General features: G+C 43.8%; 1 protein-coding gene across 1 annotated transcript in view; it reads left to right on the top strand.

The window, feature by feature from the left end:
* The window catches only part of LOC147679891 (caspase-3-like), a 237705-nt gene that overhangs the window by 177124 nt on the left and 44354 nt on the right, over positions 1-16227 (top strand). The gene's annotated exons all lie outside the window — the stretch shown is intronic.

The following is a 16227-nucleotide window of genomic DNA, read 5'->3' as shown; positions in this document are numbered from 1 at the left end:
TCTCTACCTTGCCTTACTCAGCCCAGGGCTGCAGAGGACAAGAAGGACAGTGAGACCCAAAGGGCCCCCTGTCAAATAAAGCACCCCCATCAACAGATTAGGGGCACCGAAACTAGTAGCCCTAGTGAGGTGCAAACTTTAAAAACTCCTGAGGGACCCCCCTCAAAAGTAGTTAGGGACCTCCCCCAGATGGATATTGTTGGGCACAGCCAAACCTGGGACCCTAAGGGCCCAAACCTAAACTGTCCCTCCAGTAAGCCAAATAGAGGGACTCAGCCTCCAGCTTTAGGTAGCCAGAGGTTGACCCTGAGAGCACAGTGCAACTCAGTCAGAGAAAGAAAGGCACACATGGTGGAGAGTGATTGGAGGAAGCTGAGCCCTACAGAGGAAACTCACGTCAGTACTCCATCTCAACACCCGCCTTTGACTTTGCAAAGACACACCACAGGTAGAGATTCCCTATGGTGGAGACCCTCAGATACCCTTAGGGTGAGGGATTGCTTAGTGGACCATGAGACAGGGGGTTACCAAGCCAGAGCTGGTACTTCCTTATATGGCCACTTAGGCAATATAGGCTTACCTGGTCAAGGATAGCCTTTTCTCCTTTCGTTTGGGGGGGGGTTATTTAGGAAGGTGGATATCTGACTATGGTTACCCCCAAACTTTTTGCCTGGTGTTTAGCTGGTTTTTGACTTAGTTGGCCTGGGATCCTGCTATTCAGGGCCCCAGGCTGATTGCTCTCTCCTTAAAATGGACTCCATGTACCTTAGGTGCATAACACAATTGGTACTGGTTCACCTTATGGGCCCCTGTAACAGTGTACCATAGGTACCCAGGGCATAGGTGCATCCAAGGCCTACCAGGGGCTGCAGCATGTATTGTGCCACCCCTGGCCTGGCCTCCATATTTGACACAACTGGCTGATCACTCAGCTGGGGTAAGTTGGTGTAATCACCTCTTACTTAGATATAGTATCCCTATATCTACCCTTAAACTGGACACATATGTTCCTATCAGCCACTCCTATGGAAGGCCTCGTCAATCCTGGAGGCAGAGTGCTTGGAAATATGTGAGATGGTGCTCTAGCATGAGCTGAGCCTGTCTGCAGCTGTCGGGAACCACTCCCTAAGCTGTTCCGGGATATTGCCATACCATATACTCTTAAGTGCATTATAATCCTCGCAGTTATATGCTATCTTTGGTTTGGCTTCATCAAAACATGTCGAGTAAGGTGTCATACGAATTGGAATACCATCCCCTCAACAGTTCTGTCGATGGGGATAGCATTCCACCCTTCTAGAGGGACACGACATGTGCGTAGCCTTAACCCCGGTTAAAGTTAACCAGAGCCTCAGCATCACAAAATGGATGCTGCCACCACAGACACAAGTCTGACCTCCTGCTGCTGGGAGTCCTTCCAGCGAGGGAGGCTTGGACAAAGGGTTTCCTGCCTTGGGAGGTGCGAGCACCACCCCAGACAGGGTTTTGTGTATTGGGTAGGACAGGGCTGAATAGATTGAGACATGCCCGGGGCACACAAGGTGTCCCCGTGCATAAGCCAGTCCAAACCGGTCCTGGGACTTTCCAGACCCCGGCCTGGCAAGGAGCTGGACAAAGGAAAGGGGGTGTAACCGCCCCCTTCCTGGTCCCACCCAGAGGAGGGACCTAGTAGGTGATCCACCTCTTAGATTGGGAATAAGAGTGGGAGCAGTGCCATTGCACAGCAGATCATCCTGAATCAACTTTACACGAAGAAGAAGACTGGACTTCGACATTCTGCTGCACAGAAGACAGAAGAGAATCTCCCTTGTGGCCTAGGAGTGGCCACCCTGTGAACACAGGTACCAACCAGCGAATCGATGTCTGCTTTGCCGCCGCCTCCTGCCGGAGCCCGAGTCCAAAGCCTGACAAGACCCAGACTCCCAGACTTCTCACAGCCCGATCCACAGTCCCTGCAAAGAAGGGACCCGTGGAGGCACCGAGAGACGTGGGACCGGACTTCTTGGAAGACACCCGAAGAGCTGACAGCGCAGCACCAGAGGCATCCTTGACATTGTGCTTTGGGGACTGAGAACCCCCACCACCGAGCAGCCCTTGCACCGAAGATCAGCCCCCCAGCATCTCCACGATCTGCGTGGGGCCCTTTTGCATTGTGCCACTTGACGCGCCAACCCGGCCACAAACCACGTGGTCAGTGGCCATCTTGCCGACGAAACCGAAGAACTACACTGTGGGTCTGGTTGCTCCAGACTTGCCCTTGCTCCTGTAAAAAGGAGTACCCGCTCTGACCTTGCTGGTCCAAGTACTAAGCCTTTTTTTACTCCTGCGTGGCTTTCATTAGCCAAGGCCTGTTTGCTCCAATCAAGTTGCCAACACCGCCAACAGCGAGAAGCCTGCGTGGGACAGCTCATGACCGACTCCTGGACGTCCTCGACCCCCGGTGTCCACGTGGCTGCAGAGAGAAGCTACACCTCAAAGCCTGTTTGCACCCAACATCGCCTGGTTCCAATCTGGTTCCACGGTAGTCACTGGCTAGTGACTTTGAACATTGTCCCCTCTGCTTTCAGGTCTTCACATCTTCAGATCCACCCTTGGATCCACCGGAACTCTTCACATCGAGCCGCCTGCAGCATCTTCAGCTCCAAGCACCATCGACCAGCTTGACGAAACCCGACACTATTTCGACCCTGCGCACCCGCTTCCTTGGGTGAGGTAACTCAGCTCCGCCGGTGTTCCTACACTGGTACACACCTCTAGGGCCGTGTCTCAAGTTTCAGCTTTCTAGGTCACTCGGAAGGTTCCGAACGAACTAACTTTGTACTTTTTACGCACCATAGACTTTGCATTGGTGAGTGCGTGCACTTTAAACACTGCACCCGAGTCCCGCGGGCCTTTCCCGACTTAGTCACTGCTAGTCTCGAATAGCTCCAGCGATTCCCAAGGCCCTAGGCCTGTTTCCTTTCCGATTAGTATCTCTTATACCACTTTCTTAGTATATGGTTTAGGTGGCCCCTAGGGCTCATCCATATTGTGCAACTTTTGTGTATTTCAAACTGTCTTGTGTTAACGCTTGTGCTTCTGTGCTCATAAAGAGTCCAGGGGATACTTTTAGTTAATAAATCAATATATATTTTCAATATATATCTGTGTGGTGTCCTTTCATTTGGTATTCAAGGGGGTTGTGTATGGTAATACAGCTGGCTTCACATGCCTTTCAGAGTTTAGCCTAAGACTGCTTTGTCCACGTTACCACTAGGATAACTGGTCTATAAGGTTGACTTACAACCAATCATCATAAGGGTTGCTTGGCATGGTACAAAGTGATCACTAGAATTAGTGAGCATTATATACCAGGCCAACTTCTCACACAAGACAATCATTCAGGTAGAATCATCCATCTGGCCCCAAATAGTATCAATCAAGTTTTCAAATTAGTTGAACAATACCCTCTTTGCCACCACACAAATCATAATTTACCCTATATATTGCTGATTTGTGCAATATTAGTTACCTTTCCTAAGCATGGTTCACATTTGTCTATTGCATCTTCTCTTTACCCATGGAAGCAAAAAACAATGGCAGCCTTGTTTAATTATTGCTCTTCACTGGCAGCCCAGCTAGCATATGAAAAAAGGAGGATAGGGCTTTAGATGAATGAGGAGGCTAAATCTGTGCACACTGTTCCAACTCCACTCCATACATGTGAATAATTTATATTTTAATTTTCTTTGGAAAGCATTTTAAAGGTAATGTATGAAAGATCTGGTGTGGCCTACTTAGTCAAACTCAAGGGGTTCCCCCACAAGATGTTCAGACAAACACACTTGAGTGTGACAATCACCCTCATCCTCCTCCTGTGCTGTTTCACCAAAAGTGTAATCTTGTTGTTTGAAGTGCTGGTTCATTTTAATCATGGTCATTCTCTCCACATTTTGAGGTGAGAGACTGGTCCTTCTGACAGTGACAACTGCACCAGCTGCACTGAACACACGTTCAGAAGACACACTGGCTAGCAAACAACCCAAATACTTTGTTGCCAGCCTGCTGCGGTCTGACAATTGTCATATCTTTCCATACCAATAGGTCAATTGGTTTTGATCTAGGTAGACCTCTTTTGGTCATCCAGATAGTGTTGGACCATCCTCTGAATGGTCATTAGTGCTGCCACTTGCTTGATTTCTGTTGATTGTTCATCTGCAGTGACTTAAGCCCTGCCACTCGAAACCAAGCCATTGCAGAGGTTGAGTCTGATTTTTCTGTTGTTGGTGTTGATGGTGATGACGGTGAGACAACAGCACTTCACTTTCTGGAGGTTGATGGCTGCATGTCATAACTTTAACCTGAGCCTCTAACTTCCAGCCATTCTTCTTCCAGGTCTCTCAATTGATCAACAATCCAAGTCTTGTAAAGTGAAACATCCCCTTCTACAAAATAAATTAAAGTGGCCTGCATTTTTTGTAGCATGGATCAAGTATTGTGACACATATGTGCTTCTGGAGGGCACGATCTCTCCTTGCAGCCTTGTATTAACAGCCAAGTGAAGGACTGAGCTCAGAACCAACCCATATGCTTCTTTAATCACACTGGAAATACTTTATGAAAGCTTTTTCAAAATTTTCAACTGATCCTATCGCGGATGCAACAACGGGATTGCTTGATTCATCGAACTGTCCTCCTTGCGGACTTCCCATGTGAGAACCTCAAAAGCAGGTATCAGTTGTGCCTGGCTATTGACTAGCCTCATTTGTCCATCTCTATGGTCATGCTTTTCCAAGTTGCATCCCCTCCTCTTTTAAAAACACAGTCAGTGATTGGTTTGTAGTGATCAAAATAATGTTGCAACATGTAGTAGGTTGTTATCCTCCTGTATGATGGTATGTACTGGTAGTCTAGTAGAACGCTGAATGATCGTCTCCCGCTTATGGGCTTTAAAGGAATTAGAGAAATGAGTGCAGATTTGTTGGCAGTCGGCCAGTATGTTGTTGACTACATCTTTTTTGATAAAGTCCTACACAATAAGGTTGTTCCAATAAGCCAAACACAGGAACCTGAAATATCCTTCATCCATTGCTTTGACTATATTAATAATTAAGGGCGGTGAGATGCACTCCATTTTTCTCTCATTACTTGTCCTTGTTTAATCCGATTCTCACTTTGCCAGCGTGCAAACATGTTCTGCGCTTCGCCTCCTGCATTGCAGTCAAAACAATTCTTGGGGAAACTTTTTCACAGGCTTCACCAAGTTGCACAGCCATGAACTCAGTATGAATCCAATGACTTAAATTCAACCGTGTTTATCTTCCTTTTATCCATTTTTATTTGTTATCCATTTTAATCTTCATCCTTTATTTTACTGTTACTTCAGTTCATTTTATCCATACACTTTCTGCTACAAAGATATTCGAACAAACTCCAAGGCACAGGTAGATTCCACATATCATGATGTTTATTTAAAAAGAACCCAATGCATTTCGGGATAAAAAATCTCTTCGTTTAGGGAATCTAAAAACGTAATGCAAACAAAGTAATTATATTTACCCCAACATCCTCTATACTGTGCATATAAATAACCACCAGATATATTGTTACTCCAGAATATTCAAAAGAATAAATAATACATACCACATCTTATACTCCTTAATTTAATTTGACAAAAATACACTTCATGATTGCCAATTGGGCTCCCATGTCTAGAACTGTGACGTTATGAAATATGCTATGTAACACCATCCTTTTAATATTAGGCAATATTCCCTTAACAAACACCCAACAGTTTTGATGACATTCACGCTTACCATGACATGCGTTTTTCATCCATCAGTCCATGTCGCAAATACAAATTGTGTGAACGAGCTTCTCCTCCAGTTATGACATGCTCCTTTTCAAGCGTGCCGCAGCACAAATATTGAATTTAAATGTGCGCTTCATCTATCAGTGAAAACCTGTTTTACCAAGCTCCCCACCCTTCTTAATTACCATCAGGTGTTGAACTCTCGTTCGCCTCAACCCAACCAACTGTCTAATTCTTATGCCGCTTCCATAATCCTACTCCTGAAGTAGACAGAAGCAAAATGAGACATGTATCAAAGTCAGTCACTATGGGAGGGAACAACTAACCAAAAATAGGAACAAATGGCAATGATTTACCACTCAATGGTAAGGAATTTAGGAAGGCACATGAAAGAACCAATAAAATGCAATGGGCGTGCTAAAAGACGATAAAGTAGATATAGCATGTCTTTAAGAGACAATGCATACCCTGCTTTAGTGAGACATAAACATGGACACATGGCCAGCAAAGAAAAGAGGCATGCTAAAACAAATGAAACCCTACCAATAATTCAGCAATGCAAGAAACAAAAAATGTTCTGTTAAACTCAAAAAATTCACTCTGCACAAACATCTCAAGGCATACAAAATTACCTCACTAAAATACTTTAACACTTTGCAGAAGAACATAAAATGCAAAAAAATCCCATTTCGCATTTAGTCCAATCCCTAAATCAACAGATGCTTCAGTAGAAAACATATACCACATAAACAACAGATGTTTCTATATCTATCTATCTATCTATCTATCTATCTATCTATCTATCTATCTATCTATCTATCTATCTATCTATCTATCTATCTATCTATCCAGTGGCTAGTAATAATAGCTGGCTGGCTGTAGCCTGTAGCCTAAGCCAGCTAGGCCCCACAGTAAGATTAGCAACATTCTCAAACAGCACAGACGAAAATGAAGTAAAAGTATTAAAACCAGCCCCCCTACACTACCAAACCAGTGCACAGTTTTTCCCTTAGAAAAACTAAAAATGTCAATGCAAAATAGTCCCCTACAGCAACTTCAAGCCAATGTGGGCATTCTTTTTGACCTTCTAGTGACATTTCATGTCCAAGCTGTCCAAAATTGTTGAAACTTCTTTGTCTGTGGACTATAAACATCTTAATCCATGGTCTACACGTGTCCACTGTATAATTTTATTACATTTTTACCAGGTGGGACTAGGCAGACATTTTATTACCATGTCTTTTGACATATTATATATCTCCAGCCTCCCATTTCATACATTTTACTCCTTGACTCTTATTATATCTGGGTATACATTGACCATGGTACATTATCCACTTTCTGCACCTCTGCTGATGTGCACGATTTTGGAATAACCATTATGGCATAATTTTCATACCAGCACATATTCCTTTTAAAGATGTGAAAGGTGAACTCCAGTAATTAAATTTAATGAAGTTCTATATGCCCTAACCAGTCTGATAACACCTTTCCACCTTAGATATCATTAACCCTGACAAATTGTAAACAATATTTTATTCATCTGTTGATTCTCCCTACAAGCTGATTAGCTCTGAGACAATATAATGCTGTCTTATACAGAATAATGGTAACTTTTGGACAACATTTTTTCATATTGCTTGATGTAAATTCTACCCTTTTGTTTGTAACTAGGATTTCAAGAACCATTAAATATATCAGACAAGTAATCTATCAACATTTGTGTAGAGGTTCGATAAACATTGTGTGTAATAACCCAACATGCATAGTAATCAATTAGAACAAAAATAAGCCTACCATCTACTATACCCAGACCTTCAACTGATTCTACAATGTCTAAGACAAGTTTGTACCAAGGTTCATCAGAAACTGACACCGCAGAAATGGGAACTTTTCCTGTTACTTTACAGTCATTACAGCCCAATCCCTGCTGTTCCCTACTTTTGACTTTACAACAGTATCCTGACCTGCCCATTAATGGTGTTCTCTGAATCAATTTTTAGTCATGCTTCTGCCAAGATGACCTTCATGGGCTAGATCAACTATTCTGTTCCTTGCCAGCTGGTGCTAAAACCTTAAATACTTTTAGTACATTTTTGTTAGGTGAACTCCATGCATTCCTCCACTCCAAATATGTTGTAAGTTCTTCACATTAAAGTGTATATTTTGGCTGTACATTTACTATGAATTATTTGATCATCTTCAGATTATTGTTTTCACTTGAACATTCCATCCATTCTTCCTGACTTATACCTACAGACGGAATAGAAAGGACTATATTTATCTGTTTGTTAATCTAGTATATCATTACTTTACATGGGCAACCTGGAGAGAAAATCTGCTACAATGTTGCTGATTCTGCAGAAATACTCAATTTTAAAGTTGAAACTCTCCAACCCCAAAGACCACTTAGAAATGCGTGTGTGGTGCATTCAACCCCTTTGGTGGAGAATTGTGAATTAAGGGTTTATAGTCAGTCCTTACTTCAAATGATATACCCCAGGAAAAGAATCTGAATTGTATTATTACCTGGTGGCAATAGTAGAACTTATCTTTCTTCAACAGAGTAATTGATTTATGCGTCTGAGTGATCTGACTACGAAATCATTGACCTTCTCCTTCTCATCCACTTATTGGCTTAAAGTGCTCCCCAAATCTTTAGCCCTGTTATCAGTGGTTAAAATTGTACATTTAGTCACTTCAGAACTTTCTAGCGTTGGTGCTTTATGTAGCTCCATTCTAAAATTGAAACTCTTCAACCCGAAAGACCACATAGAAATGCGTGTGGGGGAAAAGTCAACCTCTTTGGTGGTGAATCGTGAATTAGGGATTTATAGTCAGTCCTTACTTCAAATGAAATACCTCAGAAAAATAATTTTAGGTGGATTATTGCCTGGTAGCAATAGTAGAACTTCTCTACACCAGGGTAATTGATTTCTGTACCTTTGAGTGATCTCAATACAAATGCAGTTACCTTTTCTTTAGATCCACTTATTGGCTAAAAGTGCTTCCCAAACGTTTAGGCCTGGTATCAGTGGTCAATATGGCATATTTAGTCACCTCAGAACTTTCTAATGTTGGTGCTTTACATCTCTCAGAATTAACATGATTCAATGTCAAATGGAAACTTTAGCTCCTTTCAAAGTAGGCTCTATTCTTTAAGATTTTTCTAAGAGGATATTAAAAGCAGGCAAACCTTTTTTTTATAAATTTACCGTAATATATTCTGCAATGCCATGTGCAACATGTTTTCAAACAAGTATTTCCAGCAGACTGTGTCAAATATTTTTTCCAGGTCAATTGAAAGTACTGCCGCCCGTCCCCAGGATGTCGTATCTGAGTGAAAGGGGATGGAGTAGAGCCAACGAAGATTGTAGGAGGTACTACGGAAGGGAATGAAACCATTCTGGTTGTGGCGGATAAGGGATTTCAAGTGAGGAACCAACGTGCCGCCAAAGACCTTACTAAGAATTTTAAAATCTAGGTTGAGCATGGAGAGAGGCCTAAAATCCACCACCCGGGCACCCATCTCCTTAGTTTTGGGGAGGGGAATCACTAACATGTTCTGGGTAGTATCAGGAAGTTTGCCAAGTCCAAGAGACCCTGCATAGAGTGTCATAAGACGCAGCGCTAGGTGGGTAACATATCTCTTATCAAATTCTCCCGGGAGGCCGTCGGATCCCGGCGTTTTACCAAGCACCATGTCCACGATGGCCGCATGTATTTTCTGCAGAGTCACTGGGCCCCTTAATTCTTCCTGCACCTACCTGTCCACAGTCCAAAGCTGTAGGGGATCTTAAACGTCCCTAATAAGTGTTTGGGAGACCACTAATGGGGCAGTGTACTGTCTCTCATAGTATTCCTGAAAAACAGTGTAAATTTCCTCAGGTTTACACACTAGATCCTCTGATTCCGCCCGAAGCTGGCTAATTGGTGACCTGCGGGTCTCTGCCATAATCAACCAGGCCAAGAGACCACCAGCTTTCCCCTCTTTCTGTGCCCTATCCAAGTGTTTGTTATAAGCATGACATCTCAACCTTTCCAATACAGCGTTGTGGCTTGCATGTGTTTCCTGCAGTTTTATCAATGAGGTAGGGTCAAGGCCCTGGACTATGTCTAATTGGCATAACTGTCCCTCTAAGTCTAATATTTCTTGATGGATTTCTCTCTGTATCCCAATGGACTGGCCCATGCAGTGTCCCCTCACCACCACTATAAATGCCTCCCATTCAAATAGTGCTAATTAAGCCGTGTGTGCGTGTGAAAGAAGGATTCAACAAGTGTGCCCAGTGAGGCCCTAAACGGGGCATGCTCCAATGTCAACGGGTTGAGCCACCAGGAAGGGATCGGGGGTCCTCTCTAGAGGCCGATGTATCATCAATAACGGGCTTAAATCGGAAACAATGCGCCTCAAGTATTCAGTATCAACAATGGACCCACTAAGGGCAGAAGTACACAAGAAGGTGTCAATTCTAGTATGAACCTGGTGTATCGGGGAGAAGAATGAATGGTCTGTCTGCTGGATGCTGTACCCTCCAGATATCCTCCAGTCCCCAGCAATTTATCGAATCCTGGAACCCTGCTGGTGTACAGCGCATCTGCGCACCCATGTGGGGCGGTGGAGTGGTTAACGAACAGCCATGACATCAGCTACACAATTAAAATCTCCAACCAATATCACTGGGCCCCCCCATCTGCTCTGCCATCTTGACTGAGAGGGAGATAAGGAAAGCACCTGGTCTATGTTAGGGGCATAAATGTTGCCCAACATTATCTCCTGACCTCCTAATCTCCCCAAAAGGAGGATATACCTGCCTTCACTATCTAACAAGGCAGTCGTGGGATCAAAGGGTACTTCTGCTCTTATCCAAATCACATCTTGAGCATATGCCAAGAAGGTGGTTACAAAAATCTGCCCCCTCCACCTTTTGCGCAACCTTGAAACATCCTCCTTAATTAAGTGAGTCTCCTGGAGAAAGACTATGTGCACACCCCTTCACCTAAGGTAAGAGCATATATTATGCGCTTTGCCATAGACCCCATCCCTCTTATATTTGATGATATGATATATTTGATGATATGAACCTCGGAAATTAATTGCGGAAGACATATTTGTGATGTGTCACTCAACGTCTGCTGCAGGCCCCCCCCAGTTGTCTAATCTCCTTAGCAACCATTTCCACCCAAATCTGCAAACAATATAACGTAAATTAGTAACTGAACCCCCATGTTGGACAACTCTCAGATCCTAGAGCAGTCTAGCGACAGCCAACTGCCCAAACTTTACATACAACATTAAGCACTAAATGAGACCAAAACTTCCCAGGGTAAGGATCCTAGAGGGGATGTGTCAGTTCAAAGTATGACCAAAAGGATATGAGGTGCATATGGTGCACAGGCCGTGGACCATCCGAGCCAGTCCAGACCCTGAGTGGACCTCCGTGAACCCCTTCTCCCTGGGAGTCACGATGACAAGAGCCTCATTCTACCATCAAATAATCTCATCCGATGTCTTCAGGGTCACCACTGGTGGAGGAGCCCCGCCAGTGTGGTAAGAGTCGGGATCACTCTCCTCAGTCTCCCTTGAGGAGCGGGTCTGAGCCTTTGAGGAGCTCTTCTTTCCTGGCATGATTGTCGCCATAGCCTGTAGCGCCTCCGCTCTTTATTTTTGTATTTGTGAAGAGCTTGGTTTCTTCGGGACACTGCGTCTCAGCCAGTTTCTGGGTCATTTCCTAGAGTCTTGGCCCCTTAACTTTAGTTCAATGTTTCGTGCACCAAGAGGGCCTTCGGATTTGTAAGTCTCAATCCATTTGCAAGCAGATTTGGGATCATCACAGAAGTATGCTTTCCTATCCAGAATTATACGCAATCGAGAGGGGAATATCAAGGAGTACTGGAGGCCTTCTTCTCTCAATTTCTTCTTGACCTCAAGAAAGGAGACACTTTGCTTTTGAACCTCTAGAGTGTAGTCCGGTAAGATAGAAACTCTGCTGTTGTCTACATTGTATGGGCCCTTCGTCCGAGCTCTTTGCAGGAGCAGATCCCTATCTTTGAAATGGAGGAGTCTGGCTGGAACATGATGCACCCTCTCTAGAGTGTAGAAAGCGGACAGACCCTCGGGTGCAACCGTCGTCCGTAACCCCTGTTCCAGATAGGAAACCATATCCCTACCTTCTACTCCTTCTGGAAGTCCCAGGGCCCTTATGTTAATTCTCTTATTCCTGCCTTCTGCATCATCAGCCTTTATTTATAGCAAGCAGACCTTGTTCGCTAGATATCCCACCTGCGCCAGCCCGGCTCCAGTTAGAGCATAGCTTCCGTCTGCTTATTTATGTATTTATTTTATAGTGTTGTGGAATGCAAGCCAGAACCATGAGGGTATCAGAGCGCTTTACAAGATTAAGGGGTAGTATACAAGCGTAGGGACAGGAGGGATCAAATTGGGAAAGGTAGGGGATACATCATACAGGAGAAGCACGCAGTTTAAATACCAGGCTACTTGTGATATGAAAATTAAAACAGGTAGAAACATTATACAAGAAGGTACGCAGTCTCAGCTCTTGGGGGGATGCCCAGGAGTGCAGAATTGGAATCATCTGTAGAGGCCATGGATAGTGCCGAGGTGGAGATTGGGTAAGTCAAGCAAGTAATTGTAAAGTATTCACTCTCTCAGCCAATTTTGTATGCTCCACTCAGAGAAGACCCAGTCCAACAGACACTGTGCAGATATCTTAGTGCAGTATGGCCTTTGTGTCTGCAATTGCCTCCAAGATGTTAGTCAGCTGTAGCTGCACCGGCTCTGCAGGGTCTCTCTGCATCCCGTCCTGTGATGTCCCTTCATGCTCCTGGGTGGGGGGGGCGACTGTTTGTCTTGCCCTGGGTTTACCCAAAGTGTTTAGACAGTTCCCATCACTATTGTCCGTTGAGGGTATGCAGCCGGGAAGGATTCAAACCACATGTCCAGCCCTTCACAGCATGGATGTTGGTGTCTACAACCAGTCACTTGATGACCGGTATGTTTCTGCTGCAGCATTCCCATAGGGATGTACAACTCCTGCACTTGGGGATACCCTCTCAGGGACCCCCTGGATTTTCTCCAACCCGGCGTTCCTGCACTCAGCTCTGACCAGGTGACCTTCGCAGCAGTTAGGATGCCGGCACCCTTCTCCTCGTTGGCTGCTCTGCCCGTATTGCAGCCCTCCTCAGCTTACTGCATGTCGAATTGGGCCAGAACCTCTCGAGCGCCAGCTCCATGCACTGATTAGGTACTCAGGCTCAGTTTGGGTAGAACCCAGTGTGTCCAGCCCCAGCTAGTCTCTGTTATGCGGTCCCCATATCCCTGTCATGTAAAAACCCAGGCCGATTCAGCCCCAGTTCACTTCTAGTACTGCCGCACCCACTCCTCAGCAGGCAGCTCCAGTGCGGGGGCCTCCCTGATGCGCCGTACTCCCCCTGCGGGTTCCAGGCCATGGTCTCCTCGCTCCGCTCAGGTTCTTGGGGGAGAACTTGCCCTTCCTCATCGGTCCCCCTTCTCCCTCAGTGCACCCCTCAGCCTGAAACATGTCCTGTGGGGACACCGCGCCCTCTTACTGTTGTTTCCCTTTCCTCACGGCAGTTCGGGAGACACATGGTCCGCTTCTTCCAGGCCGTGGTTGGAGCTATTCGCATGCACTTCCTCACCAGCCTGTAGAGGGGTCAGCATCGGCTTTCCCCGGTCACACTAATCTGGGTCCTACGACCTCAGTTACCTTTCCCTAGGTCTGGCTGCGATGCTTCACAGGGATCTACGATGCCATCTTGGCTGAAAGTAGTCCGTGGCGTTCTTTTCAAGCTCAGTCGCCAGCACTCCTCTAGGCAACAGCTGATCGCAGGTCTGCTGCGGGGAACTTCTTGGCTCCCAGGGTAGTCTCCCCCAGGCATTTGGGTCCCAGTGTCCTCCGGTGATCAGGATAATTTGCTGCACGCGACCTCCATCTTCGACTGCCAAGCCACGCCCCCTACCAGCATCATATATTGTGCTCAATAACTCGTGAAACTTTGGCAATTGATGTCTATCAACCCATGTCTTGTAATTAAGATTCCTCAAGACAACACAGAGGCGCAATCCTTCATCATTTGGTTCTTTAACTGGACTATAGGAAATAGCTGTTCCAATGATTCTATCAGTTCAAATATTCACATGGATTGCAATTTTTCATGGTCTGTACTGATTGCCTCTCTCATTAAATGTGGAATTGAATGTACCTTATGTACAAGAGGCTTCGTGTTGTTAATTTTGTGTTGCAAGTTTTTCAAATAACCAAACTTTTGAAAAAAAAGAGGCAACTCCTTATAAATATTTACGTTGATGAAGATCCTTTCTATAAGTTAGACAGGATCTGATCTTTTGGGATCAAGTTTTATCCCAAGTTCTTTTTGAGAACCCATCCTAATATGCTTGAGTCCAGTTTTCCTACATAACCTTTCCCTGTAATTGATCTGTCTTCAAAAGAATTTTGCATGTGAACCATACCCTCAAAAGAAATAAGGTGTTTGTTTATATCCACCCGGGTGTAGCTCTGGTTCCAATAGTATATTTTTATCCTTATCAAAAGTATAACAAAACACTTTACTGTATATTGTCCATGAATGTGCAAACATATTACATTTATTATTATGCAGAGATATTTCACAACCCAGGAAGTTTATCAGTGTCAGTACTTTCTCCTTCTATTCAATGTATTTGAAAAGTAAATGTGTTTACTCTTTCAACAATGTTATCTGTGTAATGAACGTGTTTAAATTATTCGTTCTTGCAAGCTCCTGCAAAATTCCCATGCTTATAACATTTTTGACATAGGCATTTTACAGCTGGATATGCATTACCTAAATTATCAGAGCCCTTGAATTGAAAACATGTAAACTTGACATTGTCATTTGCACTTCTAACACTGTTTTTGTTAATGTCTAATCATCAAGTCTTTTGTAGTATTTAATCTTATAGACATGCTGTTCATAATGCACTTTAAACTCCTACACACATTTATTGGTGTGTTCTTTGCCCTTTGCATAAATTACATACATTTGAGATCATTTTGCTTCATAACTCTATTTGCCCTAAACATATCCCTGAACAAGGTTCAAATCTCCCACTTCAGCAAATACATAACTTATTTAAAAATATAGACATAACGGGCTTTCTTAATTGTGAGGTGAAGTTCTCACAAATAGTAAAATACGATCACGTTTTCAGACATTCCTTCCTTCTCAATCCACAGCATTTTAGGTTTCTGCTTGATGACAGAACACTCTGATGAACACAAAAGGAATTGCCGTCTATGGTTAAAAAATATCAACCACTGGTAACCATGGGCTATCCATGAACATATAGAAGCAATGTCTAGTAACCGACGCACAGACTAGGTATCCAGTGATGACTAGGAGGTTAAAGTCAGAGCTGTGCTAAATGTATGGTCTACATAACATTTTAGGGATGATCATTAGGCTACATGGAAACCTAGATTGGAACAGAGATATAATAAGTAAAAAAAAAATTAAAAACATGCTCCCTTTTTGAGCTCGACAATCCATAGGCTGGGAAATCAGGTGGTGAATTTGATAGTAGTGTTGGTGAACTTTGCAGCATAGCCCCGGAGAGAAAATCTTGTTTAGTAATAGTGAGTGATGACAGCATATTATTTTCCTCTTCTAATGTTCCAGACTCATTTCAGCATTTGATCTGCTATGACGAAGAACATAGAATACTACAAATTTCAAGGAGATCACAGAGGATAGGGGAAAATCATGAGTTTATCAAAAATCGTTATTTTTCTCTTGAGGTTCATATTAGTTTGATTACAAAGCTCAAAGATTGCAAGGGTTTTTCAAAAGATTCATCAACAGCAGGGTGCTCAAAGTAGGACCAAGTGTTCAAGGCACCGGCAGAAATGTGAGGATATACATGTGTATATGTAGTGAATGAAAGTTGAACTCATTTACGAAGTGGTGAGCCTGAAAATGTGACACATATCCTGCCCTATTGAATGCACATTTGATGCCCTTCCAGTGTGCATGGACAAAGGGAAAGGTCAGAGTTTCAAATATTTCAAGGGACTGATCCATGAACCTGACATCTTGGCAGGTAGAAAATCACAAGGACTTCCTGATGACCTGATAGAAAAGAGGGTAATTCTAAAATTCACAACCGTCTCTGCTTTTGGCCTAACCCTTTATTTGGGGTCAAATTAATTGTATCTGCTGTTACCAGAAGGCATTAACTAGAAAATATAGCATGAAGGAAAATAGATCATTTGTTAGGATGAACTTTGAGTCACTCTGACCTTAGCTTAACAGGAATAGCCAGGCAGCATTCACTAATGTTTCCAAGTGATTTATTTTTTGTCTCTGCATCCTAGATTATATGGGTTGTTACCTACTCTTTATTCAGGGACAGAAAA

This window comes from Lissotriton vulgaris, chromosome 11, assembly GCF_964263255.1.
Source record: "Lissotriton vulgaris chromosome 11, aLisVul1.2, whole genome shotgun sequence".
In the NCBI taxonomy this organism is placed as follows: domain Eukaryota; kingdom Metazoa; phylum Chordata; class Amphibia; order Caudata; family Salamandridae; genus Lissotriton; species Lissotriton vulgaris.
Note: the sequence above shows the minus strand (reverse complement) of the source record. Positions and strands in the feature narration are given on the sequence as shown.